The 20703-nt window shown below is 43.0% G+C and overlaps 1 non-coding gene across 1 annotated transcript; it reads right to left on the minus strand.

Moving 5' to 3' along the window:
• Positions 1 to 1704: 1704 nt before the first annotated feature.
• On the minus strand, positions 1705 to 1836 carry LOC116889517. The gene has a single exon (XR_004386460.1). It is a non-coding gene; the product is annotated as a small nucleolar RNA SNORA17 (small nucleolar RNA).
• Between the last annotated feature and the right edge of the window lie 18867 nt (positions 1837 to 20703).

Here is a 20703-nt window from a genome sequence, read left to right on the forward strand (position 1 = left end):
TCCAGGAATAGTTGGTCCATACAAAACAAACTTTTTTTTTTTTTGGTGTGTGCTTTCTGTTTTGTTTTATTTTGTCATCTTCCCAAGTTTTTTTTTAAAAACACTTTGTATTGGATCTTTGTGAATTTCATATCATGCACCCCAATCCCAATCACCTCCACTCCCCTCATACACATCTTCCACCCTTACAACTTGCCCTTCTGACATAGGAAAAAATCTCATCCTGGAAACTGTAGTGTATCACAGTACACCATTTCGTTCACCAGTCTTTACTTGCAAATGTTCACTGCAATGTCTTGATCTGGTATGAGGTATCTGACTTCTTCTACTCTACCAGTACTGGAACCTCACTGGGATTCCTCTGGGATATCCTGTTGGTGCCCTGTGTCATGGAGATCCTGTAGTTTTGGATCTGCAGGACCAGTCCCTTCACGTATTCCAGCAGTTTATCGAAGTGGTAGCTGTTGAGGTTGACCAATTTAAAGCCTGAAAGATATCTCACTAGCTGGTCAGCCCACCAGCTCTCCTACTCTCATGCCCTGGGGGCTACTCACCAGTAACACCCCCCCCTGTGTTGCAGCAGGTGAGGGACATAGCCAGCTCTCCCACCTGACAAAGGTGGCTAGAGAGAGGTGGAGGCGGGGGGGGATTTCTTTTTTGTCAGTGCTAGTGTACAACAGACTCCTGTGTTCACTCCCTCAGGACTGGTTCACCTGCAACCCCTATGTCCAGGGCCAGTTTTACTGTGCTGCCCAGGAGAGGTGCAAGCCCTGCTCTCCCACGTGTTACAGCAGGTGAGGATTGGGGCCAGCTCTCTCTCCTGCTCTCATGACCCCCAAGGCCAGCTCTCCCATTTGCTATAGATGGCAAGGGCCAAGGGGGGCATCTTTCCCTTGCCCATGTCTACTCACAGTGGACAAGGTGCAGCAGTGGCTCTCTTGTACTCTATCCTTGAGACCCACTTTGTCTGCCTCCTGCCACCAGGGTTAGCTCTCATATGCTGCCCAGGAGAGGTACAGGGTCGCTCTCCTGAGTGCTGTAGCTGGTGAGGGGCAGGCCAGGTCTCTCACCTGCAACAGGTGGCCAGGGGTGAAGGGAGAGGGGACAGGGAGGGTATCTTGTCTATGCCACAACACAGGAGGCAAGTAGCAGGGCCAGCTCTCCCATGCTCATACCCTTGGAGCCGGCTCACCCACAAGTCCTCCGATATGTGGCCTGCTCTCCTGAGCATTGCAGCTGGCTATGAGCAGGATCAGCTCACCTGCTCTCTTGCCCCCGGGACCAAGTGTTTCTCAATGCCCAGGCAATGGGTGAGGCCAGTTCTGAATAGCCCTAAGACATCAGCATGTTCCCAGCAGCAGTCCAGACCAGAGATGTCCACCTGGATTTGATGGTAACAGATCCCCTTGCTGTTGCAGGGCTATGGAATCAGATGTGGTCCCCAGTGGCAGCACAGGCCAGGACACCATCATGTGGTCCCGAGCGGCATCACTGGCCACTCATATCAAGCTGTTGCTCATTGCCCTCAACTCTCCAGTTCTGCCTCTCTTTATTGTGCCCACATCCTAGTGGAGCCCAGGGTCTCTGAGTATCTGGGGGTTGTCTCAGGGGTGGTCTCAGGAGTACTATGCCCTGCTTGTGCATTATGGTACCAGGCAGGGGTCATCTCAGGCATGGTCCACCCCACTCAGGCCTACATGTCCCTGGACTAGGCTACTAATCATCCAGATGTTCACAGGTGAGAACACTCAGAGTAGACGTAAGGTCGCCCCTTTCTGCCACCTATGGACACACAAGTGACACAGCAACCACACTTACAATGCCTCTAGGGACAGGCATTTTGTCATCTCTTTGGATGGTATTGAAATTATTTATTTATTTATTTATTTATTTATTTATTTATTTATTTATTTATTTATTCTCTCATATATCCTGACTTGTTTCCCTTCCCCTTACCCCAGTCTCTTTCCCCCACCTCCAATTTCACCCCAGTAAATGACTCCTCCTCCATTTTCTTTCAGAAAAGGGCAGTCATCCCAGGGATATCAAGCAAACATGGCATGTCAAGCTACAATAAGACTAGGTAACTCCCCTCATATTCAACCTGGAAGAGGTAAACCATTAGGATAAAAAAGAGTTCCAAAAGCAGGCAAAAGAGTCAGAGACAGCACCTGCTCTCACTGTTAGGAGCCCCGCAAGAAGACTAAACTATACAGCTATAGCATAGATGTAGAAAGCCTAGGTTAGACCCATGCAGGCTCTCCGATTGTCTATGTGAGCCCCTATGAACCCAGGTTAGTTGATTCTGTGGGGTTTTATTCGTGGTGTCCTTGACCCCTCTGTTTCCTACAATTCTTCTTCCCCCTCTTCTGCAGGTTTCTCAAGATCTGCCTAATGTTTGGCTGTGGGTCGTTGCATCTGTTTCCTTCAATTGTTGCATGAAGCTTCTCAGATGACAATTGAGCTAGGCTTCAGTCTTTGAGTATAGCAGAATGCCATTAGGGATCATTTCATTGAGACCTTTTTTGCTAACTAGTTCTGTCCCTGATCTCTGAGCTATCCAGCATCTGGGTCCTGGCCCTCCAGGCAGTGTCAGGGATGGGCTCCCTCTCATGGCCTGGGTCTCAACCTAGACCATTCATTGGTTGGCCACTCTCATAGTTTCTGGACCACTTTTACCCTGGCACATCTTTTAGGCAGGACAAGTTGTAAGTCAAAGGTTTTGTGGCTAGGTTAGTGTCTCAGTCCCTCCACTGGAAGTCTTGCCTGGTTATAGGACATGGCTGACCCAGGCCCTATGTCCTCCGTTACTAGGAGTCTTCCCTAGGGTCACTCACTCTTGTAGATTCTTGCAGATTTGTTGCACTAGGTTTTTACCTTGCCCCAGAAATATCCCCCAATTCCAGTTGTCTCTCTTTATTCCTCTTTCCCCACCCGACCCCTTCCTTTCCCATCCTCACCTGCTTCCAGTCCACCAGCAATATATATTCTATTTCCCCTTCCCAGAGAGAGTCATGTACTCCCTGCTTTATCCCTCCTGGTTAGTTAACCTCTCTTGGTCTGTGGATTGTAGCATGGTTACTTTTTATTTTATAGCTAATACCCTCTTATATGTGAGTTTATAACATGTTTATCTTTTTTGTCTTATTGGTTTAATTTGTTTGCTTTGCTTTGTGTGTGTGTGTGTGTGTGTGTGTGTGTGTGTGTGTGTGTGTGTAAGAGAGGAAGACATAGAGAGACAGAGAAGAGAGGCAGAGTTGGGAGAGACACAAAATTGGGTAGGTAGGGAGGGGATTGGAGAAAGGAAAACATGAGCAAACATGATCAAAGAATAGTTGTGGAGAAAGATAATTAATTCAGGATAATCAGCATGTTACAGGTTAAACACTAAGGAAGGCCAGATGGAGGTACTCAAGAACTTCCTGAATACGTCATATTCAGCAGATTAAGAAACTAGAGCCTCAGGATGGGGAGAAGGGTAAGAGTGCTTGTGATCTGAACTTGACGACCTGGGTTTGAATTTCTAGTAATTTCATGTAAAGGAAGTTGTCATGACCACATGTGCCTGTAACCCTGGTATTTGGGGGTAGAGAGAGGCACATCCTGAAAACTCACTGGCAATTGGTGAACTTCAGATTCATTGAAAGTTTCTTCCTCAAAGGAATAAGGTGGAGAGTAGGAGATGAACACACACACACACACACACACACACACACACACACACACACACACACACACGGAGGGGGAGCAGAGGGAGACCACTAGAGTCTGCTACATAGGCCTTGCATTGGTTCCTAGAGTTAAACTCATGTAGAACATCTCAGGACTACAAGTGACCTTTAAAGTCTCCTATCATATCTGACAACTGAAGCATGGCACTTTGATACTACTTTCCAATGACCACAATGTCATTCATGGGAGAATCTGGGCTTCCTAACTCCATATTCAGCATTTTCCATCCAGTCACTGAACTGCTGAGGGATTGTCTCTTGAATAAAATGTTATAGTCCTTTCATTACTGGCTTTTATCTTTGGGAGTCAGAGTTGGCTAGCTCTATGAGAAGATGATCTTTAGTGGAGCCACTGGCCTAATAATACCAGTATACCCATGTTTTCAAAGAGCCAACCATGACCTTATTCAACCTTTGTAAGTATATCGATGTGTACAGAGCCTAGAGCTACCCATGACCTAACTTCCAAGGACGATGTTGCTTTTCAGAGCAGTGTTTCTCCAAGTGAGGTCCTGGGCCCACCATCATCAAAACACCTAGGAGATGGGAATGTTTTATCCCAGACTAAGTGAATCAGAATTTTGGAGATGGGATGCAACAATCTGTTTAATAAACATTCCTGAGGACTTTGGTATACATTCAAATTCAAGACATGCATATTTAACGGCTGTTGTTTTGTCTTGCGGACTACACACCTGAGATCCTTCATTCAATTGCTTCCCACCTTGCTGCCAAGAGCCCATTTGTGAACCCTGGTTCCTATAGGATGCCCCTGACCAATCATAGTTGTCTTAGCTGAGAAGTTTCAATGCCCTCTGTCCCATGTACACGTATGGTGGCTAGGGGCCAAAGACTCTTGAGTGCAGCTTACCAAAGGCTCAGGTAAGGTTCTACCATACTGTTTCCATTTTACAGTTCCCATGGGATATGGGGAAATAATGAGGTAAGATGGAGAGGGAATGGGTGAGTGTGAGCCAGCCAGCCACTGGGATTCCTCTACAAATCTTTCTGTGCTTTCTCCCAATCCTATTTTCCTAACTCCTTTACAGATTTCTTCTACAAACATTACACTGTCCAACACAAAGATTACTTGCCCCAAAACCACCAACTTCAGCTCTACTTCTGGAGAGCCTCACCCAGGACAATTATTAAGTGCACTTCAAAGATCTCCCTTTCATGGGTGTGCATAGCAAGAGTTCTCAATGAGACATTCCCTGGATTTGGATAGCTCGTTTCCCACCTTGTTGGATCCCTTACATCTACAGTTCTCACATTCCATCAATAATTTGAAAGGTTTCTATGACTATATGACATCTACTTTCAGGAACATTGATTTTAGGCAAGAGCAATTCCAGGCAATAGAAATGGGAAGACATCTGGTCGCTATTTTAGCCAGTCCAATTGCTAGTGTACTCTGCAGTTTGATTTTGTTGATGTTAGAGAAAAAAAAAAACCACCACCACTAACAGATGATTCATCGTGTTTATCAGAGCCATCTTTTGCATTTGCTTGGGTCCTTCAGTCTCTGGAGTCACATACTCAATATTTATGTTATAGATCTGGTTTTAAGAGTTAGCTCTTCTGTAGGAAAGGGCCGCAAGATGTCTAAGTGTAAACTCCAAAGAAACTGACTAAGCTCTTCTCTCAGGCTTAAAATTATGTGGAAGGGATCCTTTTGGGGTTCTTCTTGGAATGGAAACAAGATTCAATGATGAATCTGTTTCAGAATGTTCTATGTCCTTAAGCTCTGGAATTCCTGGTTCCCACAGAGCTTCATACACAAGTAGCAAGTAGAACTCTGCATGTATGGCACTTGAGACAGATCCTAAGTAAAATTTACCTCTGGGTTAGCCAGGAGCTATTTTTTCTAATATGTTCCCTTTTTCTCTCCTACCTATCCTAATATAGGCTCCACCCAACACAATGGAAATGAATCGTCAGCCTCCAGTTGGGAAAGAGTCTTAGGTAGGTTTTTTCATCCAATTAAGATCACAAAACATGTTGGGGATTTAGCTCAGTGGTAGGGTGCTTGCCTAGCAAGCACAAGGCCCTGGGTTCGGTCCTCAGCTCCAGAAAAAAAAAAAAAGGAAAGCAAGATCACAAAATACAACTATGTTTTATGAGACCCAATCCGCACAGGAAATGTGTTGTAAATGCTATATCTCACTGTCTCAACATTATTGTCCACAAACCTGAAAGTTTCTCATTGCAAATTAGGTAATTTTCTTTTAGAATTATCTACCTGGTATTCCTAGTATGAATCATTATAAAGAAAAGACAATACTTTGGTGTATATGCATATACCAAAAGATACAAACATGTGCATGTGCCCATGCACTCTTGATTATGCACACATGCACACACACATGCACACACACACAGACACACATATATTTGAGCTAGTGTTTCATGCATTCCATATTGACCTCAAACTTACTGTATAGCAAAGAATGGCCTTGAACTTCTGATCCTTCTGCCTCCAGCCTCCCTATTGCTGGCTTCATAGGCATAGAGCACCACACTTAATTTATATGGCTCTAGGAATAGAATTCAGGGTCTTCTGCAGGCTAGGCAAACACTCTACCAATCGATCTCCATCTCTAGACTCATATTGGGTGTTTTTTTTTGTTTGTGCTGTTTTGTTCTGTTTGTTTGTTCATCTGTTTGTTTGTTTGTAAGATATGGTTTCACTCTGTATCCCAAGCTGTTCTGGAACTCACTAGCCTAGGCTGCCCTTAAACCTACTGTGATTCTACTTTCCTTAGCCTCCCAAGTGCTGGAACTAAAGAAGTGAGCCACCAGTCCTCATCTGAGAAAATACTACTGGACACTTATTTTAAGCATGAGCCATCATCTCTGGATACTCATCATTTTAATTTTGACTAACCACAGGAGAGATGAACATTAGATCATATAGCTGCAAGAGCCTCTAAGAAGCTACCTTTGGTAGGAGGTGCATCCATAACCATCTTTGTTAGCCTTCGACAAAGAGTTTGTAATAACACCCAGCAGCGTAGCAGTCATGGGTATTCTGTCAATAACGTAGATGTGCTCTGTGTGAAGACCTGTGCGGGAGTGGGTTTTTAGCTCTCTCTGCTGGGTCAAACTTGCCACCCCAGGATTACTGGTAAGTTTTTCCTTAGACAATGAATCAAACAGGCTGCTTTTTCTCCTTTGAGTGGGCCATTAGGAAGTATTGAGCCATATTTTAGGCTTGTCTTTGGAATGGAGCCTAGATATCTCCCCCTCCCCCACTTGCCTTAGCTCATGTACATTTCTACAATCCCTGGATTCTCAGTTTTACATATCTACCTCACCTTAATGAATCTAAGGTATTGTGTAGAACCATGGTTCTCAATCTTCCTAATGCTGTGATCCTTTAATGCTCACGTTATGGTGATTCCCAACCACAAAATTATTTCACAGCTAATTCATAACTGTAATTTTGCTACTTTTATGAATTTTAATGTAAATATCTGATGTGCAGGATATTTATCTAATATGTGGCCACAATAGAGGTCATGATATCAATCTAGAATAGTTGATCTAAAATAATTGGAAGATACCGATCTAGAATATTTTATATGTTAAATTAGCGAGTAAATTTTAATAATTTTCAATCTTGGAAAAATGTTCTCGAATAAAGTTAATGACCACTCCAAGGTGTGGTTGGAGGAAGAGTTTTTATTTATTGTAGATGTGAGGGAGAGCAAAGGCAGAGAAAGTAGTAGACAAACCATGGCCAGCAGATTGGACCTGGCCATGAAAAGAGAGAGAGAGAGAGAGAGAGAGAGAGAGAGAGAGAGAGAGAGAGAGAGAGAGAGAGAGAACCAAGAAAAGAGAGGAGCAAGAGTTATGGCCAAACAGGGTTATGGGAACGAAGGTGGGGGAGGGAAGACAGAGCTGGAGTTTAGGGTGTTTGGTTATGTGGAGTGGGGGTCGGGGGAAGAACCAGGATGCCAGCATGGACTCTGTAACAGGTATTTGCTATACTGAGAGAGCCTGAAGGCCAATATGCTCTTTGGTATTCCAATAGGCACCAGAGATAACCATTTGTACCTTCAGACTCATTTTCTTACTTGGAAATTGCAGGAATTTGGGGGTAGTGGAGTTTCCTTTGGACCAGACCAAACTGCTCCATACTCATCTGAAACCAAGCTAAAAATGTTAAATAGATCATGCAGTAGACTATTCTGAAATGGGAGTCAGGTTTTACAGGGACAATTAAAATGTCAACACTGCTAACAAATCCATAGAGGGTCTAGAGTCTGGAATCATGGAGAAGGGAAGCTAGCATTTACAAATATCTAAGAGAAAAAGAGAAAAAGAACCGGGAAACATTTCTCTTGACTTAAGAAAACATTGCCAATGTCAAGGGCAATGAAGTCAAGATGGGAGATAGAGTTGTTGGGGCAAAGTCCATGAGGCTTTATAACATGGATCTTCAGGCTGCTGCCCCCTGGTTCCATTTTGTTGTTTTTAGATAGGGTCTCATTGGATAGCCCAGGCGTCCTGTAACTAGTTATGTAAAGACCTAGAAGGCTTTGAATTTACAGAGATCCATTTTCATCTGCCTCCCCAGGGCCAGGATTAAAGGCACAGGTTTAATTCCTGGTTTTCCTCCCCCTTTAACTAAACAAAACCCTGGGAGAGCACCAGAGAACATATAGTATCATAATATTCTATGGTGGGTCCCACATGATTATTGTTTGTCTTGCTAGATATTTTCAAGAAATGATCTGATCATTTCAGTCTGGGATGAATTGTTTTTTCTTCTTATCTTTACTTTCAAATGATTATTGAGTCAAAGGACTCAAACTCAGCGGAAGAGAAATAATCTAGGGCATGAATGACAGAGGAAGGATGTCAGGGAAGAGTTCAGGCTTTACAATGACTGTTGATGGTTTTCTGTTGGCTGGTTGTTTGTAAGTGTGGTACCCAGGATAGTTTTGAAGAACAACTCAGAAAAGCATGAACAAACATAATATTTTATGAAAAGAAGACAAGGCATATAATAGTTCCCACATGCAATGCAACAATAATATGAAAACTGAATTTGGAGAAATGTAGGAGTTCCTTCAAATCCACATAGATAGTTTTAGAGTGGCGATCTTCCGTGTGCTGTGACCCTTTAATACAGTTCCTCATGGTGTGGTGATCCCCAACCATAAAATGATTTTTGTTGCTACTATTTTTATTAATTTCATTACTGTTATTAATCATAATGTAAATATCTGATATGTGACCCTTAAAGTGGTTACAACCTACTGGTTGAGAAGCAGCGTTTTAGAGCATAAGTGAACTTTGGAGTCTTTCTGCTATAATTACAATGGTTGAACTGTAAATCTTGTGGAGTTTCATCCAAGCAGGCCCTTGCTCCTTGGCTTTAATTTAGCACTTATTTTTTCCTGTGAATCATTGAAAATGCTGTTGAAGTTTAGTTGAAAAAAAGAAACGCACTAACTTGCTTGGGGTGGTTTGAATGAAAATCACCCCCACTCCATAAACTCCGGTATTTGAAAACTTGATCCTCTGTTGGTATCAATGAGGATTGTAGGCAAATAGTCTGTCTCTATTTATTTTTCTGATAAATATCCCTATAAGAAGTAGTTAAAGGCACAGTAAATAATATAGTTATAATGATAGAAATATCAAATCTATGGCATTGGGAAAAAAAAGACGTTTGGGAGGCTGAAAATCCAAACTGTATCATACAGTATCTGGTGACACCTTTTCCTTCTGGTTTCATCGTTTCTTCTTGGAAGGTAACTGGGGGAGGTATGTGACACTAGCAGATATCTCATAAGCGATTCCATGGACATGACTGTATTTGACCTAATAGTGCACCACAAGATTCTACCAGTTAATTCTGGTTGTAATTCTACCAGTGATTCTACTACTTTCTGATATCACCACTCAGGAGATCAGATCTCTTCTACACAAACCTTTGAACATCCATAATCTGCATCAGAACCAGAGACTACCAACATAATATGAGGAGAAAACCATGCTGACATGTGCACCAGTTGTTTAATACCTCAGTGTCACCATACAATGAATCAATCCCAAACTCCATGGCATTAAAAGCCTACTAATTATAACCTTTGAGTATACAAGAAGACAGAGCTCTGATTGTTGTTGTGCTATGCTCACATTTGCGATTAAATTTGAGTAAAATCCTTGTCTCTGTGTGATGGGCTGCGGTCTGCTGCTTATTGGTTTGTTTTGTTCACTTATTCACACAGTGGCTGCAAGGCTCCAAAATAAGGATTGGAAGCTCCAAATTCTTTTGAGGTCAGTGTTTAGAACTGACACATTACCATTTTTGATGCATCATATTCAAACAACTTAAAAGGTCATCCTAGATTCCAGGCACAAGAAATGGGCACAAATAAAAAAAGTTGCAGGGGGTGATGAAGAAAAAGCTTAGTGGTTATGAGCCATTGTTCTTGCAGAGGATGCCAGTTTGATTCTCAGCACTCAAGTCAAGCAACTCATAACCATCTATGTGAAGGTGTCAGATTCCCCTGACACTGGAGTTATAGGCAGTTGTGAGCTCCATGTGAGTGCTGGGAATTGAACCCAGGTCCTCTGGGGGATCAGCCAGTACTCTTAACCACTCCAGCCCTCGTAACCATCTAAAACTACAGCTCTGGGGGATATGATATCTGCTTCTCACCTCTGTGGGTACTGGAACTGTACTCATGTGCACATTCCCCCCCCCACACACACACAAAATTAAAAACAAGTGAAAAATTGAGACCTTCCTGCATTAATCTACTATGCTAAGTTTACGTACTTTATTAAGTATTAGCTATGTTATATCTCATCCTATCATTAAAACAAAGACTCCAGTAAAGATCAAGTGGATGCAGATAGTTTGCCTATAGTTCTACAGTTTTGGATTTTTTTCAAAGATTTTGAAAATTATTATTTTTATTTATTTACTTTTTATTTTGAGACAAGGTCTTACTTTATAGCTTGGTTGGCCTGGAATTCACTTGTGACTAGTTTATATCCTCAAACTCATGGAGATTGACCTGCCTTGGTCTCTCTCTCTCTCTCTCTCTCTCTCTCTCTCTCTTTCTCTCTCTCTCTCTCCCCCCTCCCCTCCTCCTCTCTCTCTCTGTGTGCATGTGTATGCACAGGGAGTCCATGTATCACTCTACATGTATAGAGGTCATAGAACATCTCTGAGAATCAGTTGTTTGGGATCCAGGGACTGAACTCACGTTATCTGGTTTGCGAAGCTTTACCTACTGAGCCATCTTCCTGGCCCTATTTTTGGATTTTTCTACCAGGAGCTGAAGTTAATACTTCCGCTGAAATAACGCAGCTAGCCTGTGGATCTTCCCATGTGATGAATTACATGAGTAATGTTTCCATCTGTACCTAAAATGCATAATCATGTGGCATATGGTGATATGAGGAGTCAGATGGGGGCTTCAGACAGGAAACGCATCCTGTGTGTAAACTGCAGCTGGTGAGAATAGACACTCTTCATTAGGAGGGAACAGAACCATTCATCATGGAAAGGAGGCAGGGGATCAGTGGCAGCTCTGGGGTTTGACGCAATCTTGTGCAACCCCCCAGACCAGGCTGGAGTCAATGCTGCAGCAAAACTGTGGAGAAGATACAGATGTCATTAGGAATATGCTGTTCCACAGCAGGAGAGGGAAGGGATCCCACACTCCTTTTTAATAAACATGGTGCAGAAAATCACATTATTGTTGGGAGCAGCAAAGTTCTCTGGATAAATCCACAACAAGGGTAATTTGGGGAAGGTGAGTAAATGGACACACTCCTTCTATAAGCAGGGTATCTGTGCTAAGTTACATTTTCCAGGGCCTTCTAAGCATCTCCATGAGAAAACACCAAAAGAATACTGCTGCCAATATGGTAAGATTCTTACAGACCCCTTGCCCACTCCACATACACAGAATGAACTGGGCTCGCCTTTGAAGTCCTGGGGCATCAGGGGTCCTCATGTTTCTAAGACACAGTCACCTTGTGATGATTACTGTTGAGTGTCCACTTGACAGGGTCTAAAATCGTCTATGAGACAAACTTCCAGGCTTACACGGTAGGGTGTTTCTGGATTGGAGAAACTAAGGTGGGAAGATTCATTCTAAACGTGGGTAGATCGTCCCATGGGGTGAGGGTCTGGACTGAAGAAAAAGGAGAAAGACAACTTAGCAGCAGTATTCAGCTTCCCCCACCTCCCAACTGTGGACACAATGTGACCAGCTGCCTCGTACTCCTGGTTGCCATGACTTCTATGAATTGTACCCTCAGCCTATAAATAAACCCTTCCTCCCTTAAATTGCTCTTGTCGGGCATTTTTACTGGAACAATAGGAAAGATCACTAATACATCCCTTATCTGCGAATGTATAACAAAAGTACTCTCCCAACTCTGGCTTAGCACAACACACATTTACTGCTCAGTAGTTTCTGTGGACTGGAAATTGAAGAACACTTTAGCTGAACAGTTCTGGCTCTCTGCTAAAGTTACAGTCAACATATCATCTGGGGTTCCGGTCATCTGAGAGCTAGCCTCACTCTGGACCGTCAGATTCTAAGATGGCTGCTCGTATGTCAGGTTCCTTGGTTCCTCGTCATATGGACTATCTGGAGAGCTGCCTGAAGGCATGAGGATTCTTATGATAGTGCTACTTGAAGGGGAGGAATCTCTTACAAGCCAATTTCTCTCGGAAGGGACATATCCGTTTCTTTGGGAACTGATGCCGATATAAGAGTGGAGGGGACTATATTAGGACTCTACTAAGGTGTTAAGGAACCACTGGGACAACTTGGGTGTTGTCATCACAGATAGATTCAACGGACTTTATAGGTCCTTCTTTCCTGAGTGGTTCTGTGGTGTGCTGGCTCAGTTTGCGTGTCAATTTGATACAAGTTAGAGTCATTAGAGAGGAAGGAGCCTCAGTTGAGAAAATACCTCCATGAGAGCCAACCGTAAGGCTTTTTTTCAAGTAGTGATCAATTGGAGAGAGCCCAGCCTATTACGGGTGGTACCATCCCTGGGATGGTGGTTCTTAGTTTTATAAGAAAGCAAGCTGAGCAAGCCATGAAGAGAAAGCCGGCAAGCAGAAGCCAGAGCCTCTGTCTCAACTCCTGTTTTCAGGTTCCTAGCCTGCTTGAATCCATGTCTTAACTTCCTCCAATGATGGGCTATGGTCTGGAAGTGTACACCAAATAAACCCTATCCTTCCCAACTTGCTTTTTTGTCCTGGTGTTTTCATCATAGTATTAGAAACCTGAACAGCACATGGCCTTGTAGAAGCAAAAACACACACACACACACACACACACACACACACACACACACACTCACACACACTCACTCCCCACTCTGGCCCCAGAAGGTTTAAAGGTAAACTAGGCTTTAATAGAGGAAAAGAGTAACTTGCTTATAGTCCATCCACTTTGAGCTATTCTGACCTCATAGAGGTCATAGTACAATGATAAGCTGTACCCACTGGAAGGGGAAGGGAGTATTATAGAAGGGAATGATACTCCCTTTCACTCATCTGCCTATCTGTTATCTCTCTGTCTATTTGTCTATCTATCTATCTATCTATCTATCTATCTATCTATCTATCTATCTATCTATCTATCTATGAGGGGACTATTTTTCTAGCTTAACTCTAGTTAGAGAAACATTCTTGTTTAAAAGGAAGAGACTTTGTCTGCCAGTGTTTGAGATCATTCAGCATCCTATTTTTGCAAAGCACAGAAGTACGAAATATATGCTTTCATAATTCCTCATGTACAATTCCATGACCTACATATTTTGAAAAGCCCAAAGCCTCTCTCATTAGTGATTTGCTAGCAAAATTTGACTTCAGATGTCCCGGAGCTTCTTATAGTCTCTGTTCTCATTTAGAGTAAATATCCATGTATCTCACTGCACAGAAGCTAATGCAGTTGATTATAGCATGCTACCCCAGAGCCTGCTGGGGAACTTAATAATAGACACTACAGACACTGCATTGCCTTTCATAAAATAGAAAATTATTTGGCTTTGTGTGGGTGGGCACTTCTTTTGTACAGTTAATGCCAACTCGGCAAGTTCTGCGAAAATGGCAGTTGTCTGACCCCACAGCAGAAAATGAACCCCTATTATTACATGGTCTAAACCCTTAAAAATTAAGATGGGAATCTTAATAAAATAGAGATCACCCAATTCCTTACTTGAAATCCTTTGGTCTAGATAGGTTTTGAAGTTTATAGTTACATATTTATAAACAGGACTTTGGGAATGGTGCAGTTAATAAATTGTTGAGTTGGATCTCCAGAACCCATGGAAAAATGGTGATGCATGGTGATGTGTGCTTATAATAATGTCAGTGCTGGAGAGGCAGACAGGCAAATCCCTGGTCTAGCCTACTTGACAAACTCCATGCCTGTGAGAGATTCTGTCTTAAACAAAGAAAATGGTAGACAGCATTTGAGGAATAACCTTTGAGGTTGTTTTCTCCCTCCACATGTACATGTGCATCATACATAGATACTTGTGCACTTGAACACGTACACAAACATACATACACAGGGAAAGAAATATTCAGGACATCACACATGCTATAACTTTTGAAAGCCCTGTTCCTTTGATCAGATGTGAGTGGTATAAATTATGTAACCTCTGTCTTCCTCATCTGTCATGTGGTGCTATTTGCCCATGTAGCTTATGGTAGGAATTCAATAAGATGAAATGGTGGGTGTTGTAGAAGTTAACTGTTACTATTCTATTGCCCCCAGCCACCATCTTGATTCTAAATTTTGTAACCTGGGCCTTGATTCTGAACAAATTCTTGTGTGTTTGGCCCCTTTGCATTTGGCTAAGTAGTTAATATAATTCCTCCTTGCTTTAAGTATACTATGGGACCTTCCAGTCCAGACAAGATGCAATGTTGTACAAAGGCTTAGTGGGAACCGGACCCATAAACAGCTGTTTACTCTAGCTCACCCCCTTTACTTCATGAATAGACCCAAACTGATCTGCATTTTCATACATTTCTTGAAGCACAAAACAGCCCCACCAATCAAATGAGGAGTGGTGAAAGGAAGAGGGCACACATTTTAAGCCACTTAGGTCTGTCTTTTGTCATGAATTTAGAATGCTCACCAACCGGCATCCACAGCACTCTCTTAAATAATGTGAAGTACATTTTGATCGTTAGCTCCCAGCTAGAGGTCAGAATTCCAAAGGGATCTTAGTGTAGATTTGCAGGTTAATTCCTTTTTTATCTCCCCTAACCCTCATTATACACATTCATTCATTCCTGATGATGATCTGTGTATTAAGTGTCCTATTTGGCTCTAACCTACCAATGAATAAACTATTTCTTTCCTCCCTTCTCTTTCGCTCTCTCCCATCCTTTCTTTCTATCCCTGCTTCTCTTTCTGATCACTGTTGCTCTTTCTTTTTCTTTCTGAGACAGGGTATCATATAGCCTAGGCAGGCCTTGAATTCACCATGCAAACCAGGAAATGACTTTGAACTTGTGATTCCCCTGCCTCCACCTCCCAAGTGCTGAGATTACAGACTTACATCATCATGCCTGTTTGTGCAGTGCAGGAGGCAGAAGCAGGTCTTCGCCTATGTTACACAAGCTCTACACCTTCGGCCCTAGTCTTTCTTCCTGGATTTTACCTTTTATTCTAAGAAGTTTAATAGTGCAGCAAAGGAGGATCATTTAAAAGAAACAATGGAAGTGGCTTTTCAAGTAAAGTACCTTTTCAGCTGGTTGGTAGCCCGTCTCCAGAATTTGTGTTAGTTGTATATGTAAAAGCAATTGAGTTACCTCCTTCCCATCTTCGCGATTTCATTGTTTTCTATTTTCACATCTATGCAGAGGGCGGATTAAATGCAGAGCCGAATGTTGTTTTCTTGCATTAGGAGTCGAAAGGCTGATGCCAGTGAGCAGCTGCTGAAGGAGGCCAGGCTGTGTCTTGTTTAGTGCTTGCAATTAGTTTGCAAGCTTGTTGCTCCGGCAAACCCTCTATTTCATAGGACCCTATAATTAGAAAAGTGACCCTGTGGTCAACTTGATAGGATATAGAGTCATGTAGGAGACAAACCTCTGGGGAAGCCTCTGAAGGAATTTCTAAATTGCGTTAACTGAGGAAGGAAGATGTACTCCAACTGTGGTGGCACCATTCCCTCAAATGGGGTCTCTGGCAGGGTGCAAAGGAGAAAGTGAGCTGGCTACTTTCCTTCATTTCCGTCTGACTGTGAATGCAATGTGACCAGCCGACCCCACCGCACTCCCACCCCGGACTCTGCCATTATGTCTGCTCTGCATACCGGCAATACCCCCAAACTGTGAACCAAAACAAACCCTCCTTTCCTTAAGTAGCTTTTCTATTTTGTCATAGCAACAGGAGAAAGATGGCAGGTTCCTAGCTTGTAAGTAATGTGGCACAGGCTACAGTTACTTTATGGGAAGGTATAGGCTAAGCAAGTCAGGTTTGGATTAGAGAGGCTGGGTTTGTGTTCTCTTCCTGAGTTCTTTTTAGGAACTCCCAGTAGTTGTGTAACCTCAGGTAGGCTTCTTAAACACTCTATACCCCAGTTTGCTTGTCTGTTTGCTTGTCTCTTTCTTTCTTTTAGGGTCTCGCCATATAGATTTGACTGACCTAGAAGTCATTATGCAGGCCAAGCTGGCTTCAAACTCGCAGAGATTCATCTGCCTCTGTCTGTTGAATGCTGGGAGTAAAGGCATGCCACTCTGCCTAGATCTAGTCCAGTCTCTTTATCTGATTATTGTGTTAATACAACATGTCATTGACTCTTACACAAAATGCAGAGGAAGTAGGGGTCTGGGGCTGTAGCACGTTGGTAGGGCATTTGCCTACAAAGTGCAATCCCTGACTAAAACATTTAAAATTTGTAGACATTACAAGAGGCACCATTATTTTAGGCATCACACAGAAAAAAATTCTAATTATTAGATGTGCTTGATGGTAGCATACAGCCTTCCATCAGAGAAATTAAGAATATCTGTAACGATTAATTAAACAAGTTAATTATATAGACATTTTATTTTTTTAAAGAAAGGAGTTTACCACTGTAGTCCTGGCTGACCTTGAGCTCACTTTGTAGACCAGGTTGACCTCAAACTCACAGAGATCTTCCTGCCTCTGCCTCCCAAGCTCTGAGAATAAAATATATGATCATTTAAAAAATATATAAAATTATACATACAAATCAAACCAATGTCAATTTCCTGGTTTTGATGTTTTACCAAAATTCTGTAAAGGCTAGCATTGTAGGAAAATGGAGAGACGTATGTATGTGACCTCTCTGTATCATCTTATTGAGATGATATTGAGATGACACGTGCTGTGACTATGATTACTTCAAAAATAATAAGTAGCAGTAAAATAGCAGTTTTTAGACCTGATGGAGTTAGATACTAGCAGTGACATGGCAATTGTTTAGTAGGTGCCACTGTTTTCTTTTGGGATGGATTCAAGATGGATGCAAGAAGAAGTGGAGTCAATGTCCACTCCTCTTGAATTGAGTTTGGCTTTTTGACTTGTCTTAACCAATAAAATGTGGCCGAGTGTTGCTGGGCAAATTCCCAGGCTGGGCCTGAGCTGCATAGCTGCCAGGTGGGTGTTGTTTCTCTTGCTACTATTGTGGCCTCTGTTCCCTTGGCAGGTGGTTTTAATAAGGGTATTTCCTTCCTTGTTTAAAAATGACGCCACTTCATCCCTTACAAATGATAAGCGAGGAACTCTGCATTGCCCTAAATTAAGTGACAGACCAGAAAGTGGAGGGAGGAAACAGATAGGACAAGTCTATTTTAACTGACAGCTTCAAGCCAAATCAATAAAGAAAAAGAAAAGGGAAAGCCCACATCTCTCCCCTGTACAGTGAAGATTAGCGGTCACAGCCGCATCATGTTCTGCTTTTAGAAGTAGCAACAAGAACTTTCCTTTGTGGACAAATCTCCTATCCTCAGGCCATTTCCTGCTTCCCATTGCTCTAGAGCCAATGTATAATTTTGTGTAAGAGCTTTACCAATGGAGCCATCTTCCCAGCCTGAGTGTTTTTACCTTTGGCTAGCATCTGTCTATACCAAAAGACCCTTCATTTTAGAGGCCCCCTCTGTGTGATGGGCGGATTTAGCAACAATCTCTTTCTTAGAACAAGGGCATCATCCTGTCAGGAGGCTGATCCCATAGTTTCTCAGGCATGCACAACCAGCACCGGGCCTGCATATACCGCAGGATAGCTATAAATCTGTCACAGCACAAAATTTAATTAAAGCATGAGATGGGGTAGGGCAAGTTTTCTTTTACAGTAAAATAGCTTAATTAAGGCATATTTGATATACTTTCTTTACTTCAAGGATACAATTTGATAATTTTTCATTGTTTCATTATAATGTATGTTGACCATATTCTTATATAACCTTTACCTTCCCTGTTTTCTTTTAGTCTCCTTGGTCCCACTACATGGATCTCTCTCTCTCTCTCTCTCTCTCTCTCTCTCTCTCTCTCTCTCTCTCTCTCTCCTTTCCCTCTGGTACACACACACACACACACACACACACACACACACACACACACACACACTCATGATTTGATATATCCATATAAAATCTAGGAATCACAAAAGAGAGAACACACAGCTATTTGTCTGTCTGAGATGTATTTTATGTCCAGGTGCATCCACGGTCCTGCATGTGATACAACCTCATTCTTTAAAATATTCCACTGTGCAGACAGCAACTCTTCCATTTATTTGCATTGCTTTGTTGTTGGACACCTAATGTTATTCCCACCGGTTGAGAATAAGACCACTACCTCAATCTTTGAGCCAAAGTTGAGACAAGTATTCATTAAATATTGGCTAGGTTGATAGACTCTGGTCAGGTCTAGTCCAGGTTTCCCAGGAAGTGGCCACAAGGCACTTTGTAGAGACTTACTTAAAAAGACAAAACCACATGGCCACCTTATTTCCCCTCAGAGACAATCATCTGTCCTGACAAACTTTCTGCCTATGTACCCCGCCCCCATCTTCCCTCACACCCAATCAGGAGCAAGTGTACATCCTTATGTATTTAGTGCTCATGGACCTTCCACCTACATGTGGTCAAGCACATTGGTGCAGTTGAGTCAAACAACCTTGTTTAGGGGAGTGAAACCATGTGGGTTGTTATTCCCATAAATGGTCTCCAGCATTTCAGGAGGTACTTGTCTTTGGGCAAGGGGCTTATAGGTTAGAGGCTTTTTTGTTTCATGGATGTCTTAGGCACAGTAATTAGGACTTCAACTATAACTTTGACTCTCACACCAAGTTGTTCCCATGGCTTAGCTATTGTGAATACTGCTGCAATACACATTGCTATAGGGGATTATGGGATTGTTTTTGAGGGTTTCTGTTGTCATTGTTGTTGTTATTTATCTCTGGTGCTGAGAATGGAGCCCCCTGGGCTTTTGGTTGGCAAAGAAAGTGCTCTACCATACGTGCTGCAATTTATTCTGGAAATTGATGGTGTGGCTCTTGAATACAACTTTGCACATGACAAGGTTGTGTCACCATGCCAAAGGGTTGGATATTCCCAGAAAAACTCAACAATTCTAGCTGACAGCCTGCAGGAGTGCTGACTCTTAGCTCTGTCAGGGGCCACCTTACAAGTTTCCGATGCTTCTACCTTCCAAGGACAAAAATGTGGGGTGCAATTATCCCAATGCATTTTCAGACAGATGTATAAGACACATTGTCAGTTCCAGCCCAATGGCCCCTCCAAGAGACTGCAGTCTCAAGGTGATCCCAAGGACAGCAGCCAAATCACCTGGTGCAATCCAGTCAATTCCCACAATCATGGACAATGAGAAATGCTTTCTACCATTTGAAGTCATCAAAAAATCATTTCAGAGAGTCATCTGAACGATTCAGAGAGGTTTCTGAGCTGAAAGGTCTAGAGTGGGCTTTCTAACTCAAATCAGCGCTCTATTTACCAGGAGAGCTTGTTGAAAGCAATTGAGTTGCACTCAGCAAGAGAAGGCTGGGGCCCAGGTGCTGCATTAAGCAGATGCTCTCAGCCTGTGCTGCTGCCAAGGTTACTGCTTCCCAGTCACTCAGAGCAACAGGGATGTAGAGGGCATGTCTCCTGGCCTCTGGGTCCCAGACGCAGTCCTGTGAAGGATGATGTCTTCATTTTCCTAAAAGCAGGCTTTTTAAATGCTAAGCAAATGAATTATCTGATGAGGGAGGGGCATGAGAGATTTCTGCAGGGCTTCTGCCTTGGGGAAGACATTGTTTAGAAATGGCTGTTTCCCTTTCGTGTGGTGATTTTCCTGACAGCTGAATGGATTGCCCCTTCTTGAAGGAGCTGAGTGGCTGAAGAATTGTTGAGTAGGGGATGGGCAAGGGCCACCTTGGAAGAGGTATTAGCTGCTTGGAAGAGGTATTAGCTGTGTGTTCTAGGGCTGCACAGCTAGTGCAGCCTGCAGAGGGAATGCAGGGCACAGAGAGGAAGGGCTGTGTGTGTGTGTGTCGGGTGGGGGGGGGGTTTACAGCCATATGGCTCAACCAGAAGGTGCTGGTAAAATGTAGATCTCTTTAGGCTTCCAAGTAAAATCTCACTCTCATTCAGGGAGAAGCCAAAGCCCCACCAAGCCTTGATACCAATGCCTTCACCTCACCTCTTCTATTTTCTCACTATTCTATGCTGCCCTCCCCACCTCAGCCACCATGGTCCTCTTGAAAGACTCTGGATGTATCAGAGGATTGCTTTGTACTCACTGCTCTGTCTGCAAGGGGTTAGCCTCTAGCCTGCTTTCTTTTTTCCTCTTGATGCTTAAATGTCCCTGTCACTGTGAGGCCCCACCCTAGCATTCTCACCACTCCCTTCCACAGCACAACCTTCAGTCTTCTGCCACAGACATTTCCTGCCTTCCTTTGCCCATGGCTTACATCCTTTGCCTAGGATATA

Source organism: Rattus rattus, chromosome X, assembly GCF_011064425.1.
Source record: "Rattus rattus isolate New Zealand chromosome X, Rrattus_CSIRO_v1, whole genome shotgun sequence".
Taxonomy (NCBI): domain Eukaryota; kingdom Metazoa; phylum Chordata; class Mammalia; order Rodentia; family Muridae; genus Rattus; species Rattus rattus.